At 48.0% G+C, this 15,984-nt stretch overlaps 1 non-coding gene across 1 annotated transcript; it reads right to left on the bottom strand.

Annotated features, from left to right (window-relative positions):
• Positions 1 to 205: 205 nt before the first annotated feature.
• Positions 206 to 278, bottom strand: TRNAT-UGU (transfer RNA threonine (anticodon UGU)). The gene has a single exon. It is a non-coding gene; the product is annotated as a tRNA-Thr (tRNA).
• Between the last annotated feature and the right edge of the window lie 15,706 nt (positions 279 to 15,984).

Genomic DNA, 15,984 nt, shown 5'->3' with positions numbered 1-15,984 from the left:
AATTATTAATAGAATTAAGTGATGATTAATCGCCTGAGACCATTATATTTCTGCACACATATCTGTAGTATCTACTGAAGCTGTGAGAAATGTACGATTGTCACTATAATTAAAAAACAAATATACGTGGACCTAATATGAGGCTAGATGCACTTAATTCAAGGACAACTCCCACTCCCGGTATTATACAACCAAAAACACTAATAGGCCCCAGCGAGGATCGAACTCGCGACCCCTGGTTTACAAGACCAGTGCTCTAACCACTGAGCTATGGAGCCACCATTTGAAAAACCGCCTGAAACGCCATAAGATGCCAGCACATTGCAAAGCAATGCGAGCTAAACAGACTCCCACATTCCCCTCCGCCTGCAAGCGCCCCCGGGCAGACTCAGCTCCGCCACGAGGCTCGCCCGCGCCCTCCTGGCGCTTGCCACGCAGCCTTGGCCCGGCCCCGGCTGGTACCAGCGCGCCCCGCGCGGCTGCCGGGCTGGAGCAGTGCCAGGCGGGCACGAGACGGCGGCACCGCCCACCCCGTGCGCGGTACTGAGCAAGGCGCCCGAGGACAAGAGGCGGCGCGCGCCGCCCGGGGTTCGCCACAGGACGCGGCAGTGAGTCATTGCCACCAGGTGGCGCTGCGGCGTCCGCTGACCAAACGGGTGGCTGCGTGCCGGGTTGTGCTCGTCCGCCCTTCCCGCGCCGGCGCGAGCGCCGCGCCCCCGGGAGCTGCTCCCTTTCAGCCGCGGCTTTGCCCTGCACCCCCCCGCCCCGGCGTGCAAAGGGTCTCTGTTCCCTCAGCTCACGCGGGGCAATGCAGAAGGCGGGGTCCGGTCCCGCCGGACGAGAGAGCTGGCAAGACCGCGCTGCGGCCTCGGTCCCTCCCCGGGCCGTGGTGCTGAGAAATGACCCACACCGCCGGGGGTCCTGGGGGCGCAGTCCCCTCCCTTCTTGCTCACTCCTAGCTGGCCGGTGCAGTGGAGGAGCACTACGCCACAACTCTGCACTGCTGCATTCCCTGTACCCCGTCACTGCTATGGATAGGGCGCAGACTAGCTCCCCTCTGCGGGGTGCACTTCTTAGGTACAGGGACAACCTGGCGCTCTCCTGGTGCAGCACAGGGTTGTCGCCTCTCAGGTTCAAAAACCCGGGACAGCCAGGGTGCCCCTGAGCCCACAAAGCTGGGCAGCAGCCATGGAGCGCTGGTATGGATTTCCTGGGACAGCAGCCTCAGAAAAAGATAGGAGATTCCAGCAGTGTGTGGCAGGCTCTTGTGTCTGACTCAGGTGGGCTGCGGGAGGATAGCTACACATGAATGTGGGCTCTGGGAGGGTGAGTGACACCTACACACCTGCTACTGCATCCACTCAGCAGCTTTGGGCATCAGCTTTGGAAGACACTTCTTGTCCACTTTCCCAACTGTTGACCATCTCCTTGGGAGCTTATGGTCTTCAGGGCTAAAAGGTGATTCCCAAAATGGAGAGTAGATATTCCTCAGGATCAGAGCCGTCCCTTTCAGGGCAGCCACTTCAGGCCCCATGCTTTGAGGCGTCATGTGGCAGCAGCCTTGATCATCCTATGGATGGGGCCCAGGACAGCCTTCGGATTATCTAGGGGCCAGGCATAGGGCATCAGGCATTGACCACTGTTGGAAGACAGGAGACTGGACTAGATGTTCTTATGTTTGAGGTCTGGGATAGAGGTTGAGTGCAGAAGGAGCTGGGGGCAGGAGACTGGGGTGCAGGAGGGACTGTGGGGTCTGAAAGAGTGTTTGGGTAAAGGAGGGGCTTGTGGCCAGGAGCAAGAGGTTGGGGTGCCAGGTCTGGAAAGGGGTATGGGTGGGGGAGAGGATTTTGGTCTGAAGGAGGAATGTAGCAGCAGGTGGGGATCTGAGAAGAAGTTGTGACCTGGGACAGGGAGAGGCGAGTGCAGAGGGCTTGGTTGGTGACCCAGTGCAGGTGTTTGGGTTGCAGGGTCTGGGTGGGGATTTGGGTTCAGCAGAGGATTCTGGCCTGGGCCGGGGGCATAGGAGGGGGGTGCAGAGTCTGAGAGGGCATTGGGGATATTGTGCAGAAGCAGGCTCTGGCTGGAAGGTGGTTACCTAAGTAGCTCATGGCCGGCAGCACTCTCATGCAGGCTTTCCTGCCTACCAGCAGCCCCAGCCCACTGTTGGTTCAATAACAACAAGAAGTCTTGTGGCAGCTTATAGACTAGCAGTGGGGCATTGCTGGCACATGGTGGCATATATTATATCAGTAGATGTGCAGGTAAAGGAGTATGGTTGATGGTAGGTCCTGTGATGACGTCACTGGTGTAGATATGTGAGCAGAGTTGGCAGTGAGGCCCATTGCAGGGGCCGGTTCCAGGCCTAGAGCCACTGGTTTGTGAGTTGTAGTGGCTGGTGAGGGTTTGTTTAAGGTTAGCAGGCTGTCATGTACCAACAATGCCCCACTGCAATTTACATTGGTCAAACTGGACAGTCTCTACTTGAAAGTGGACATAAATCAGACATCAGGAATGGTAATGTACAGAAGCCTGTGGGGGAACACTTCAATCTCCCTGGACACTCAGTGGCAGATTTAAGGGTGACAGTCCTGAAACAAGAAATTTCAGAAATCAAATGGAGAGAGAAATCTCTGAGCTGCAATTTATTTGCAAATTTGACTCCGTTAACCAAGGATTAAACAGAGACTGGGAGAGGCTCACAGCCTACAAAGGCAGCTGCTCTGCCCTGGGTGTTAAGATCTCCCCATTAGACTCTGACAATGGCTCATATCCCCCAGTCTGATCTGACTTGCTTTTCCCTCTTTTGATACCTGCTATTGATAATGGGCCATTTCCACCTTGCTGAATAGACCTTGCCAGCTCTGGCCCTCCCTTTTACTGGGACCCCATTCTTTAAATATCCCTCTGAACCCCCCCCCCCCCCCAACTCATGCATCTGATGAAGCGGGTCTTTGCCCATGAAAGCTTATGCTCCAAAATATCTGTTAGTCCCTAAGGTGCCACAAGACTTCTTTTTGTTCTTGAAGCTACAGACTAACATGGCTACCTCTCTGACACTTGTCCGTTCAATGTGGCTGTCTGCAGTAGGGAGGGGAAGGGCTTTGTATGCTGCCTCTGCCCCCAGCAGTCTCTCAGCTCCTGTTGGCTGGAAACCAGAAGAGAGCCACCTTTAAGGGGTGGGACAGCTCAGTGGTTTGAGCATTGATCTGCTAAAACCCAGCCTTGTGAACTCAATCCTTGAGGAGGCCATTTAGGGATTGGGGCAAATAGATGTCAGGGATGGTGCTTGGTCCTGCCAAGAGGGCAGGGGACTGGACTAGATGACCTCCCGAGGTCCCTTCCAGCTCTAGGAGATGTGTATCTCCAACTGTATTAAATCGGGCCAGATTCAAAGGCTTGGTGGGTCATATTCAGCCCATGGGCTATATCTTGCCCACCCCTGAACTAGAGCAACCCAGCAGCCTGCTGTGCCACCCTCTCCCAGCTCACTGCATGCTGCTTCACCATGGCAGCACCCCAGCCCAGAGGGCTGGGAGAGGGAGGTGGGGTGGATCAGGGTTTGTGGGAAGGAGTGGAGCAGAGGTTGGGTCAGAGCTGGTGTTGAGTGGGGTTGTCCTGGGACAGCCCTGTGCAGGATGCATTTGACTAATCCTACCTCAAGTAGTGCTATTACTGCCACTAAAATCAGATTAAACCTGATGCTTTTCTAAAAGATTCATTCTGCCAGTGCTGGACTATGATTTTTAATCCTGGTGATATCTTCAGCCCTGTTCCTAGAGTCTTGTACTTCTAGTCGGATAGCACAAGGGAAATGGGAGGGGGTGTCATAACTCTGGGTTGGATTAGAGAGTTTTGTAGATGATTGCTATTTATTGCAATTATATCCAGAGGCCTCCAAGTGGAATCAGTGCCCTTAGTGACCTGGGCATAATACACTCATGTGAAGATGGCTCCTGCCCTGAAGAGCTTTACCAATAATTAAAAAATCTACTCACAGGCATCCCTTGATACTTTAAAATAGATGATGGAAGTAAATACTAAACAATTAGCCATGTTCATTGGGAAAAGAAGCTCACTGGGCAGTTAGACGCTAAAAACCATTCAGTAAACAAAGCAGTAGGGCAGGTCTGTTTTCTGCTCTGCTTGACATTCATTACAGCCATTTGAATTCAGACTACGCCAAAAATAAATTCTGTAAAGAAATTGTATAAACCCATTGTGAATTTCAATTAATTCTCCCATAACCTTGTAAGTAAGAAAACTCAATTGCATTTTTCATTTGATTTGAGTTTCCTAATCATCTTAAGCGAGCTAGAGAATTAATGTTAAAATCACAACTAAATTCTAATAATGACCCTCTGCTTGTTGATTACAGGAGATGGTTCTCGTGAGCATGATTCATAGAGTTAGAGAATGCAAGAACAGAAGGGACTGTTGTGATCACCTAGTGTAACTATCCTGTATACAAAGGTTATATCACACCCCTCAGATAATTCATTTTAAAAAATAACATCCCCTCTTGGTATGTGATAAGCTGGAGTGCCTGCTTCCTGCTCTTGAGAGGGATGCTTCTACTATGGACAAAGATGTCTATTCTTTGAAGAGGAAAAATTGTGCCATCAGGAAATAATAAATTAAAAATAAATAAATAAATAAATAAATAAATAAATAAAATAAATAATAAATAATAAATTAACCTGGAAAGGCAGACAATTATGTGATTAAATAAGTAAAACAGAAACCAAATTTTAATTTTTTAGGATAGGTGGTAGAACTGAGAATCACAAACAAATATTTTTTAAAAAGTTTGAAAGCTAGCCGCGTAGCAGAAGACCTGGCACTTCAGTTACCAGCCCAACAATGAACAAATGCAGGAGTAAAAGATACTCACCTTTCCCCCAAAAACATTAAAAAGGGAACATGTCAATGAAACCACTTCAGGGGGTTGGAAATGAAATCAATAGCAAATGACAATGACAAAATATATTTTCTGTGCCCTTTAAAAAGAACACTGTCAAGAGTAAACTGTACACATAATTAATACTTCTTACATGTCTTGCCATCTGCTGAAATTATTAAAACTAAATATTTAAAACACTGATTCAGTTTTCTCCTTTCATAATTTTTATTTCACTTTTTGTGCCTAGTTTATCTAGGACAGTAAAATCAGATCACTCTTTGTATATTCCTAGAAAAGATGGGCTCATGCCATAAAAGTCAGATCTTTATCCAGAGATTGCATAATCCAGAGCTGAGTCTCAAATAGCCAGGAAATTTGAAGGTTTCTGACTCCAGAATTTTGGAGCAGATTCATTTCTAATTTTAGCCAGTTTGATTTTTGTTTTTCATGCACTGCTGTTTAAATTCCCAAAAAACCTGATTTTCATAGAAATTCAAAAATCAATAAAAATTTTCTATTCATTGCCATGTTCTTGAAGCATCACTACCAACTCTCTATCAAACAAATTCTCATTTTGTGTCTAAAATTAGTTGGCAGAATCCTTTAAAGAACAAATTCTTGTCCATATCTAACTGAATGTTATTAAGTAGCCCATCTCTTTGTCAGAGGACAAAGTAATCCACATGAAAAGTGACAATTCTAGTTGCCTGGGTTAAGCTACAGAAGTCAATTATAGTAATTACTCCATCACTGGCTGAACTGGGAAACACCCTCGATACATTTGTATTGACAAGCCTAGTCCCTCAAATGAATTTTTAATCACCTTTTTATATGATGCAATCTCACTGAAAGTTCATTGCATTTATTTTTGTCAGCTCATAATGGTGGGATTTATGTGAAAGGACTGAGGAGATTTTTCTATTTGCACACTTCATGTTAAGGGCCACAATATATTAATGCTGTGAATGTTAATATCCTGTCCTGGAAGAGTAATTTGGATCTGCACATGCTGGGCAAAGATTGCAGTTAGGCTAATGGGAGGAACTATGAAAGTAGCTATATGGATCAGGAGCCCAGCCAAGTTGCAGGGATCTACACTTCAGCTCATGATTTATCGCTTGGTTTTGACCTTATATATCACTCTACAGAACAGGGATTGTACTGCAGGTTGCCTCTCATTTAGGCTGAACTCTCAAAAGAGAGAGATCTGGGCCCTGGTTCTCACTACTTTGCATCTGGTACAGTCATTTACACTTGTGAAAAATCAGTGCAAAGTAACTGTAAAATACCACCAAATAAGAACAGAATTTTTCAAGTACTTAGCACTTACTGAGCTTGAGTCTGATCCTGCCTACACCAGTTTTACACAGGGGATATTCCTATAACTACAGAGTTTTGTCAGAAAAACAGCCATTTTTCTGACAAAACTTGAGTTACACCCACACTGCAAGCACGCTCTTTTGAAAGTAAATCACAAGAACAGTGGAACCCCGCTTCTACGAGGAAGAGCATCCCTTCCAAGAGAACTGTTTCAGAAACCGGCGTGTGTGGACAGGAAGGAGGGTCTTCTGTCGAAAGAAGAGGCCTCCAAGAAATAAAACAAGTGCCCTGGTGGACACCCCATCCAAACTAATCACAGTTCTATAGTTCCTGTTTCCTGGCCCCTCTTAAAGCTGGAGGCACCCTGAAAAAGCATCATGGCAGGAAGCTGGCCTGGGAGTAGCACCTGACTGCACAGTTGTCCCTGCTGCAGGCCTGTTTATCCACGGCAGAGCCACTAGCCTCCCGAGATACCCCGGCCCTTGCAGGGAGTAGCACCAGGGGTCCCAGGACCCACGAATGGGGACCAAAAGATGGGCACCCTCCTGGTCAGCAATGGAGATCCTGTCCCTCCTCAAGCTGTGGGGAAGGAAGAGACATTGCAGGATCTCTGCTTCAAGTGCCACAACACTTATATCTGTGGGCTCATGGCCTAATCCCTGGTGGAGCACATACATACACCCTGGACCCTGGAACAGGTCTGAAGTAAGGTAAAAGAGCTCTGGCAGGGGTATGCCTGGGCCAGAGAGCATAGCTCATGCTCAGGGGAAGGACCCCACACCTGCTTCTACTACCAGGAGCTGCACCAGCTCCTGACAGGTGGGGAAACGTCTTTACCACCCGTCATGGTGGACTCCAGGCTTGAGTCTCCCATTGTCACCTGGCCAGAGGTCATGCCGGAGGAGGAGGAAGTGGAGGAGATGTGCACTGTTGCCCTGTCCCTGGAGCTGGTGCCTGTCAGCCAGGATGTGTCCCAGGCATTGCCCAATGCTGGGGAGAGATCTTCAGGTGAGTGCTCTCAGTTTCTCACACACACAGAGGGCTTGTCTACACTAGCTCCCTCCTTCGAAGGGGGCATGTAAACGAGCCCGAACAGTGAATAGCAATGAGGTGCTGTGCGCATATGCAGCACCTCATTAGCATAAGTCTCACCACACACACTTCAAAATTGCTAAATTCAAAGTGCTGGCAAGCTGTGTAGCCACAGGTACTTCGAAGTACCCACGCAACTTCAAAGTTCCCTCGCTCCCACTATGTTCTGGGGATTTTGAAGTTGCGTGGGTACTCCAAAGTAGCTGCGGCTACACCGTTTGCCAGCACTTTGAAGTCAGCAACTTTGCAGTTCATGCAGCAAGAATTATGCTAATACAGTGCTGCATATGCACACAGCACCTCATTGCTATTCCCCTCTTGGGCTCGTTTATATGTCCTCTTCGAAGGAGGGGGCTAGCGTAGACAAGCCCAGCGGGGGTACGCAGGTGCAAAGGGGGTGGGGTAGGCAGGCGCAGGGGGGTGGGGTAGGCAGGTGCAGAGGGGGTGGGGTGCAAGTGCCACTTGGCCTGCTTGGGCTGGGCATTGTGCTACAGTTCTTGCACGTGGAACCACATGCAGCATCAGTGTGTGCCATGTGGGCTCAGCAGGCAGCCCCCGAACATGGGTGGCATCCTGCTGCCAGGCCCACAGGAGGCCACACACACATCTGTTCCTGGGGCAGAGGGGGGAGGCCTCCCAGAACCTTCCACAGCTGGAAGCAGGCTAGCCACAAGGGCACTGGCATGACTCCAGACACACCGAGGAGTGCCGCAAAAAGCACCTGGGCACGCCTGCCATGAGAGGCAGCACCCACTCCCGTGAGCAGTGCTATGAACCGCAGGTGTATGAGTGGGCCCCAGGGAGGACCAATCTGCTCCCAGCTCCTCTGCCAACCATGAGAGGACCCCACTCTGGGCAGACACTTCCCTTGCCTGCTTGTCCGTTGCCCGTGGGTGGGGGTCGGAAGTGGGCAGCCTGGTCCCATAGGCACCTCGGGACCCCTGTGAGGCAGGGCTCACTGTGCAGGCCCTTGCTCCCAGGACATCCCCCTCCTCTGCCCGGAGGAGTGTTGGTCACTGCTCACAGAGGAGGGCATGTCTCAGGGATAGTGTCTGCGTGGATGACTGACCATCTCTTCCATCTTGTGCTCTGCACAGCTGGACCGGGCAGGAGTGAGGGGTGAGCCACACCACCAGCGCCAGCCACCAGAGCCCAGAGGACCTGAAGGCATGCCAGGGTCCAGGAAGACCTCATGCACCAGCACATCAGCATCCTGCATGACATGCAACAGACCCTGGCACAGAAGGTCCATGAGGACTCAGAGTGGCAGAACCATGCATGGGACCAGCTCACGCAGTGGTGCAATAGCATGTGTGCCTCATGTGTGATGTCACACCCACCTGCTGTTGTTCCTCCTGCCTACCACCCTCCTGACCCCTGCTATGCCCAGTCCCCTCCAGCCCATCCCCTCAAGAGATGCCCATTCCCTGCCCCCTGTCATCCCTGACCCTGCTCCAGCCCCTCTTCCTGCCCACTGCCTTGTGGTCCCTGGACCTGCACAACCCCAACAAGGTCCCTGCACCCAAGGTAGCCCATCTAGCCAGCCTGATGCCATTCTCAGACCTCCTTCCCCCTTCAGGTTCTGAGCCCCCCTCCTGCTGCCCAGCTGTTGTTCATGAAACATAAACATAGTTCATTTTGTTGGAAACCAAACAGGTGTCTTTATTCTGAGGTCAGGAAAGGGGCAAAGGAGGGGTTGTAGTGGGGAAGGTATGGGGCTGCAAGACAGAGGCCCCTGTTGGAGACATTCTGGGGACAATTACTGGGGTCTCTGAGAGAATCTGTCCTTCAGGACCTCCCAGATGTGCACTCCAGCCTGATGGACCTGGTGGATGGCAGCTGTCCACAGCTGCTTGAAGGCTTGCCCCTCAAGGCTGGCATCTGCCCCCCGCTCCAGGAGGAAGGCCTCCCCCTTCCTCTCTATAATGTGGAGGACACAACCTGCTGCTAACGCTTCTGGTATGTTGCGCTCCTCCACATCAAGGCTGGTCATCAAGCACCTGAAGTGTGCTTTGAGGTGGCTGAAGGCACACCCAACCTGCATCCTGGTGCAGTTCAGCGGGGCATTAAATTGATCCCTTCTGGGTCCAGGTGTCTGGTATAAGGCTTCATCAGCCATGGCATGAGGGGGTGAGCCACGTCCCTCACAATGCACAGTGGCATCTACACATCCCCAACTGCTTGTTCATGGCACGGGACAAATGTACCCACCTCCAGCTTCTTGCACAGGCTGGAATTATGAAACACTCAGGCATCATGTGTCAGTGAAGTGTCCATGGTGGTCGACCAGGGCCTACAGCACCATAAATGTAGGCCTTCCTCTGGACATACTGGACCACACAATGCTCTGGTGCATGGATCGGGATGTGGGTACTATCCATGGCTCTGGCACAGTTCAGGGACCCTAGGGCAGGAAATCTGGCCACAGTCAGGTCCAGGTCTTCCAGGTGGATGACCCTCTGCAGCAGGATTGAGTTGATGGCCCTCATAATCTGCAGAAGGAGACAAACAAATACACAAAACAGGGAATGAGAGGAGTGCCTGAGCCCTTGGGGGCTGTCTGTCCTCCTCCACCCCCCAGCACCCCTGGATGCACCCTCTGTGAGCCCCCCCAACAGCAGGGTTGTATGGGGGTGGGATGCCACAGCCCCCAGAGATGGATGGGTCTTTCTCCTTAACCCCACTCCACCCCTCACGCCCTCCAACCCCGCTTCCTGAGGGTCCCTCTTTTTGAGGACACACACACACACCACCCATGCAGATACTGCAGCCCAAGAATGACTTACCTCCATGAGAAGGGCCCTGATGGTGGACTTCCCCATGCCAAACTGGTTGCCCACAAACTGGTGGTGAGCTTCCATATGGTGATTGAGACCCGCTTCTCCTTGAGGATGGCAGGGCACAGGTGTGTGTTGCATCGCCGGAAGGCAGGAGTGAGCCAGGAACATAGCTCCAGAAAGGTGGCCTTTTGCATGTGAAAGTTTTGGAGCCACGGCTGGTTGTCCCACAGCTCCATGACCAGCCAGTCCCACCATTCCGAACTGGTGTTGAGCCTCCAGAAATGCCTCTCCTCTGTGGAACGTGGTGTTACCTGCACAAATTTCTTACTACCGTCCATACTTCAGGGACACGTGCATCTTTACCCAATCTGTAGGGCTCAAGGCATGACCCTGTTAATTTAAACTCCCACCCCTACCCAATTTCTAGGGTTCAGGGCATAATTCTCTGCGGGTATTTGGAATCTGTGACACTGAAAAAGCCTTACACAGTAATATTCTTATTTTCTATTTATTTACAATTACCAAGAAAGCAGAACACATGCTAAGCACACAGTGTCATGCTCACCACTCCTGATAAGGCAGGTAGACTTCCCATGATGGACAAGCAAAGTCAGTCTCTGGATGCTTGTTGCTGCACCTCGGCGTCTGGCAGTTCTGGTCTTGGGGGTGAGTCCCCCCAGGTTTTTCCCTCCCCGATGTTCTTTTTCCCTTCCTTTCTTCTTCCTGCTGTTTTCCTTCTTGGACTCCAGTTTAAGTAGTGAAACCTGAGTCCTGCTTAGCTATACCTTGACCAATTATTTTAGTATAATTTTACTAACCAGTTGTAACCTACTGGAACAGAATTACCCAACCAATCATACTCCACCACCTTAATTGATTTACACCTAACAAAATTAATTATACAGCAGGCGGGAACAATTACAAATCAGACAGAGATCAGACGGAAACCAGTGGAAATGTGAAGACAATCATCATAGAATGGGGATTCCACAAACTCAGCTATTGATAAGTAGTTTCTTGCCAGATGAAATGCTGTTAATTAAGTCTTCTTTACCCATCTTGAGATATGCTTTCTTTATCTGGTAACAGTGGGTGGCATTAGGATATGGTCTCCCTGTTAACAGCTTGGTTAATGTCTGCTGCTCTTCATTCTGGCTGTAGAGGGAGGCCTTTCAATATGCCTATAGAAAAGCCATCTTGGTTATATTGTTACAGTGGTTCCCAGAGTATAGCTCCCACACCCAGGGAGAGGGTCCTAAGAATTAGCTCAGGATCAAGCTTGGTCAAGATCAGGAAGGCAGCTGGCACAAAGTGCTGAAAAAACTGCAGCATGACCATGTGAGGCCATTGCATACTCAGGAGCAGCTCCAGCTCCATGGCACCAAGAGAACAGCTGTGGCATCCAAAAAAGCAGGGTAACCACAGCAGGTACTGTGAGAGTTTTGCTGTCGCCCAAAGAGGCAGGCAAGCCAGCTGCACGCGCAGAGAAATGGCTGTCCGGGGGATCCCTTTAGGCATGTGTCTTTGCAAGGCTCTGGCAGCAGCACTTGGAAGCAACTGATGACCTAAAGCCCTGGCTGAAGTGGTTCTGGGTGGCTTTTTATGCAAGACAGCATCCAATCAGTGTGGCTGCTCTCTTCCGAAAAAGCAGACCACTTCTTTGATGTGCTTCTGTGTGTGGATGCTGTTGTTTGGAAGACGTTTTTTCAGAAGGTCTCTTCCAAAAAAAGCTTCTTTCAAAAGAAGACTAGTTTAGACGTAGCCTGAGACAGCTCAGCAGCGTTCCAAGAAGTCACCCCTTGGTTATTCTATTCTAAGTGTGAGTAGGGAGGTTGTGGAATCTCCATCTCTGGCAATATTTAAGAACAGGTTAGATAAATGTGTATCAGGGATGGTCTAGACAGTACTTGGTCCTGCCATGAGGGTAGGGGGCTGGACTTGATGACTTCTTGAGGTCCTTTCCAGTCTTAGTATTCTATCATTCTATGATTCTAAAGCCAGGCCCTTAGTGTAATGAGTTAGGTGGTCTCAGTTCTAACAAACAATTATACAGAACTCAAAAACAAGTGCTACAATCAACATTATTAGGACCCTTGCTGGCAGCCTCAGGGCAGGTCTACAATGGGGGAAGGTCGAATTAAGGTACGCAATTCCAGCTATGTTAATTAGTGAGCTAGAAGCAGCATATTTTAATTCAAACTCCCATGCCATCTCCACTATGGGAGGTCAACTGGAGCGTTCATTTACTGCTAGCGAATGGCAGGAGTATCTGCACCAACACAGGTGCCCTGTAAATTTAATTTAGTGCATGCTTACTAGGCACACTAAATCAAACTCCACAAGATTGACTTCAGAACTTCAGAATAATAAAGTCACCCCCTATTACATTTCCCCCTTTTTATTTTCTTCAATGTTCACTTTTCTTATTGGTTTCTACTCTCATTAGGAAGCAGAGCCAGGAGAAAGGCTCAGTGGGCAATCACTTGGTGTATATTTAATAATGTTCTATAAAAAGAAAATGCCAAAACAGTTGTTGCTTATGGGCAAACTGATAGGAAATGAGGTCCCTCTGGGACAGTGGTGTTCATATGAGATTTTCCACATCATTTCATAGCTATTCAGTTAAGCACAGGCATCTCACTTCGTCTAGGGTCAACAGGTAATTTTCGCTGACACAGGGTGCATGCTGCTTTTGCCATTAAACCATGTCAAGGAAATGCAGTGAATATTATACCGACTTGCAAAACTGCATTAACCACAATGGTTCCTCCCCAGGAGAAGAAGGTAATGCCTATTGGAATAATAACCATGCAAGCTGCTGTGAAGTCTGACCGAATATTAATATCCTTGCAAAGACTGAGTTTCTTCTGCCAGCTGAAGCAGAAAAATAGTCTGAAGAAAAACACCCTATAACCTTACTACAAAAGATAAAATTAGTGATTCAAGGGGAAATTTAGAAGGAAGGAAAATTAAATACAGTATCACACCAATATCATTTTGTTATGATGTGGCAGGGTTCGATTTTCTTGGATAGTCTCCAAAAGGAGCTCATGGGAGAAAAAGTTGAAAATTCTTTCAGGCAACTCCTACTCTGTAAGAACACATCTATTGCCTAATTTATATGTATGACATATGTATTTTACTGGGGAACGTGTTTTTAAAGAGTAAAAGTAAATAGCTGTGCCTTTCCTAAGGCACAGACCCCTGACTCACGTCACAAATTCCTCCTTTACACAAGGTTCCTCCCACACCCCATACCTCCTCCAGCGACCCAATCCCTCATCACCATCTGCCTTCTGCACCCAGCCTCCATCCCAGACCCCATCCCTCCTCCATTAATATCATGGAAGAGTGCAATGCTTGACCATTTTCCAAATTCTGGGAGTAGTCCCCTATCAACAATTGCTCACACCTGATGGGTGCATATGTGGCATCTCCATTACTAGAGGTTGGCAACCATATTCACTCATTCTGTGCAATCCTCTGCTAATCTCTTTGTTGATGAACAGTCCTTGTCATTCACCCAGGACATAACTTTGTCCATCCAAGATCCTTTCTTTTTCTGCCTTGTGTTTTTCTGCCATCAGCTTTCCCTTTCAGTCACCATAAACATGCATTAGCCTCTAAACCTCAGTTTAAAATGCGCTCAACACATCACATCCTTCTTGTTATCAAATCTTTAATGTTTTCCGAGTTCTAATCTTCTGTAATACTTTTGCATTGGTCACCTGGTCTATATAGGATATTTTCATAATTCTGCAATAACACCACAATTCAAAGGATCGCTCATTATTCTCATGGTTGTGTCATTCACTGGAATCTTGAATGTTTTTCTTGAATCCTTGCCAGAATTTTGTCTTGTCCACATTCAACTCTAGACCACGTTCCTTGCCATATTTCATCTGGCCTTCTGTATCAAGCCTCTGCATAGCCTATTTCCCATTCATCTTTAATGTCTTATGTTTCATTGATTAATTTAATCAAATATATGCTATATACATTGAAGAAAGTTGTGACATACAATCTTGTCTGACACTTCTCGATCTCTTTTAGATTTTCATTTTCATCTCCCATTACAATTTCCTTCTGATTTCAGTATAATTGTTTTCTTTCTTTGAGTTCATATCCATCATTCACTACAGATCTCAATATATAGAGCAGTGAGTTTTGTTGGACTTTCTGAAAAGCTTTTTGTAAGTCAGTGAAACACAGATACAGTAGAACCCCAGGTTATGTGAGGGTTGTGCTCCTGCGCAACCTCACATAACTCAAATTTTGGACAAGTCGGGGAGGAGCTGGGAGCCAGGCAGCGGCTTGGCTCCTGGTTCCCCTGGGCTCCCAGAGTGGTGTGGAGCCAGGAACCAGGTGGCAGCCTGGCTCCCAGCTCCCCTGGGCTTGCAGGAGCCAGGAAACTGACCAGCACCAGCAGCACGGAGCTGAGGAGAAGCCACAGCGGCAGAACTTTCTGCCTGCCCAGTTTGCCCTAGCTGGGAGAAGCCAGGGGGAAGCCACGCCACTGTGGCTGTCTGTATCCCAGCTCCCCCAGTTGGGGGAAGCCAGAGAGAAGCTGCAGAGGGGCGGCTGTGCACCTGCCTGGTTTCCCCCAGCTGTGGGAGCTGGGGGGCTGGAGCAGGGAGCTGGCAAAGGAGCTGAATTCCTGCAAGCCCCAAGACCATGGGAACCCCTGGATTTCAACTCATGGTAATACACATTAAAATCGCATACGTTGGGGGTTTACTGTATGCCATTTTCCCCATTTCAATTGATCTTTCTCGCATGAGCTTCAAGTTCATAATGGCATTTATTGGGATTTTTCCACATTTGAAGCTGTTTGGTTGCCCGCTTATTTCTTTGACAATCTTTCCTTGTGTTTGGACTTGAACGACTCATAAAAGTATCTTAAAGTCATGAAATATTAGACATTGTTCTGTATCTTTATAATTCATAGCATTGTTCTTTTGGCGCTTTTGGATGCACAGTGAGGTTATAAAATCTTCTGACAATTTTCCTCTCTCAAACATATTGTTCCTTACCAAAGACAGGGCTTTCAAGCCTTCATTCTCAATAGTTGTTAACAATTCAACTGTTATTCCGTCACAACCTAGTGCTTTTCCATTCAGAAGTCTTTTTATTGCTGACATGATTTCTTCATGCATTATTGGAGGTCTTACTTGATTGCTCTCTAGTAGAGATTTTCAGACCTATTTTTACCGTATAGTTCCTTGACATACTCTTGCCATCTCTCATTCTTGTGTGTTTAGTCTCTCAAATATTGTCTGTTTTGGCTGCAAGTGTTGTACTGATCATTTTTCTTGTATAAATAAAAGCTATTATCTTCTGATACCTCTCAAGTTGTTTGTTCTCTTTTCCCCAATTTTTCAATTTCTTTGCATTTTTCATTCAGATTTTGGTAATTTGCATTTATTCTTTATCATTTTATTTATTCTTTGGAGTTCGTCTTTTTCTGTTTTCAGTCTTTATGCTTTTATGTTCCTTCTTTCATCCATCAGAACACAGATTTTATCCATTGTCCAAGGGGCTTTCTTAGAGAATAACTTCTTCCTTACATGTTTAGCATTAGCTTCCCTTCTGAATCTTCAAAACATTCTGTAATATCTGAGGGTCAGATAGGTTGAAAGGCAGTTTAGATCAGTGGTCAGAGTTCATGCACAAGATCTAATATCCAGGAGATCTAATCCAAGGGGAATGTACAACAAGGCAGGATGTGATAGGGTATCAAGACAGGTCAGGAAAGGCAGCAAAGCCAGGTCAAGCAGTGTTCAAGTAGCAACTAACAGGCTCATTGCTCAGACAAGGGCAGAAGGGAAACAGAAAGTTAATACTTGGTCACCAACCAATCAGGGTCAAGACTGTATCACCAATCAGGAGAAA

This window comes from Carettochelys insculpta, chromosome 6 (assembly GCF_033958435.1).
Source record: "Carettochelys insculpta isolate YL-2023 chromosome 6, ASM3395843v1, whole genome shotgun sequence".
NCBI classification, from domain to species: domain Eukaryota; kingdom Metazoa; phylum Chordata; order Testudines; family Carettochelyidae; genus Carettochelys; species Carettochelys insculpta.
This window is presented reverse-complemented; position numbering and strand designations above follow the sequence as displayed.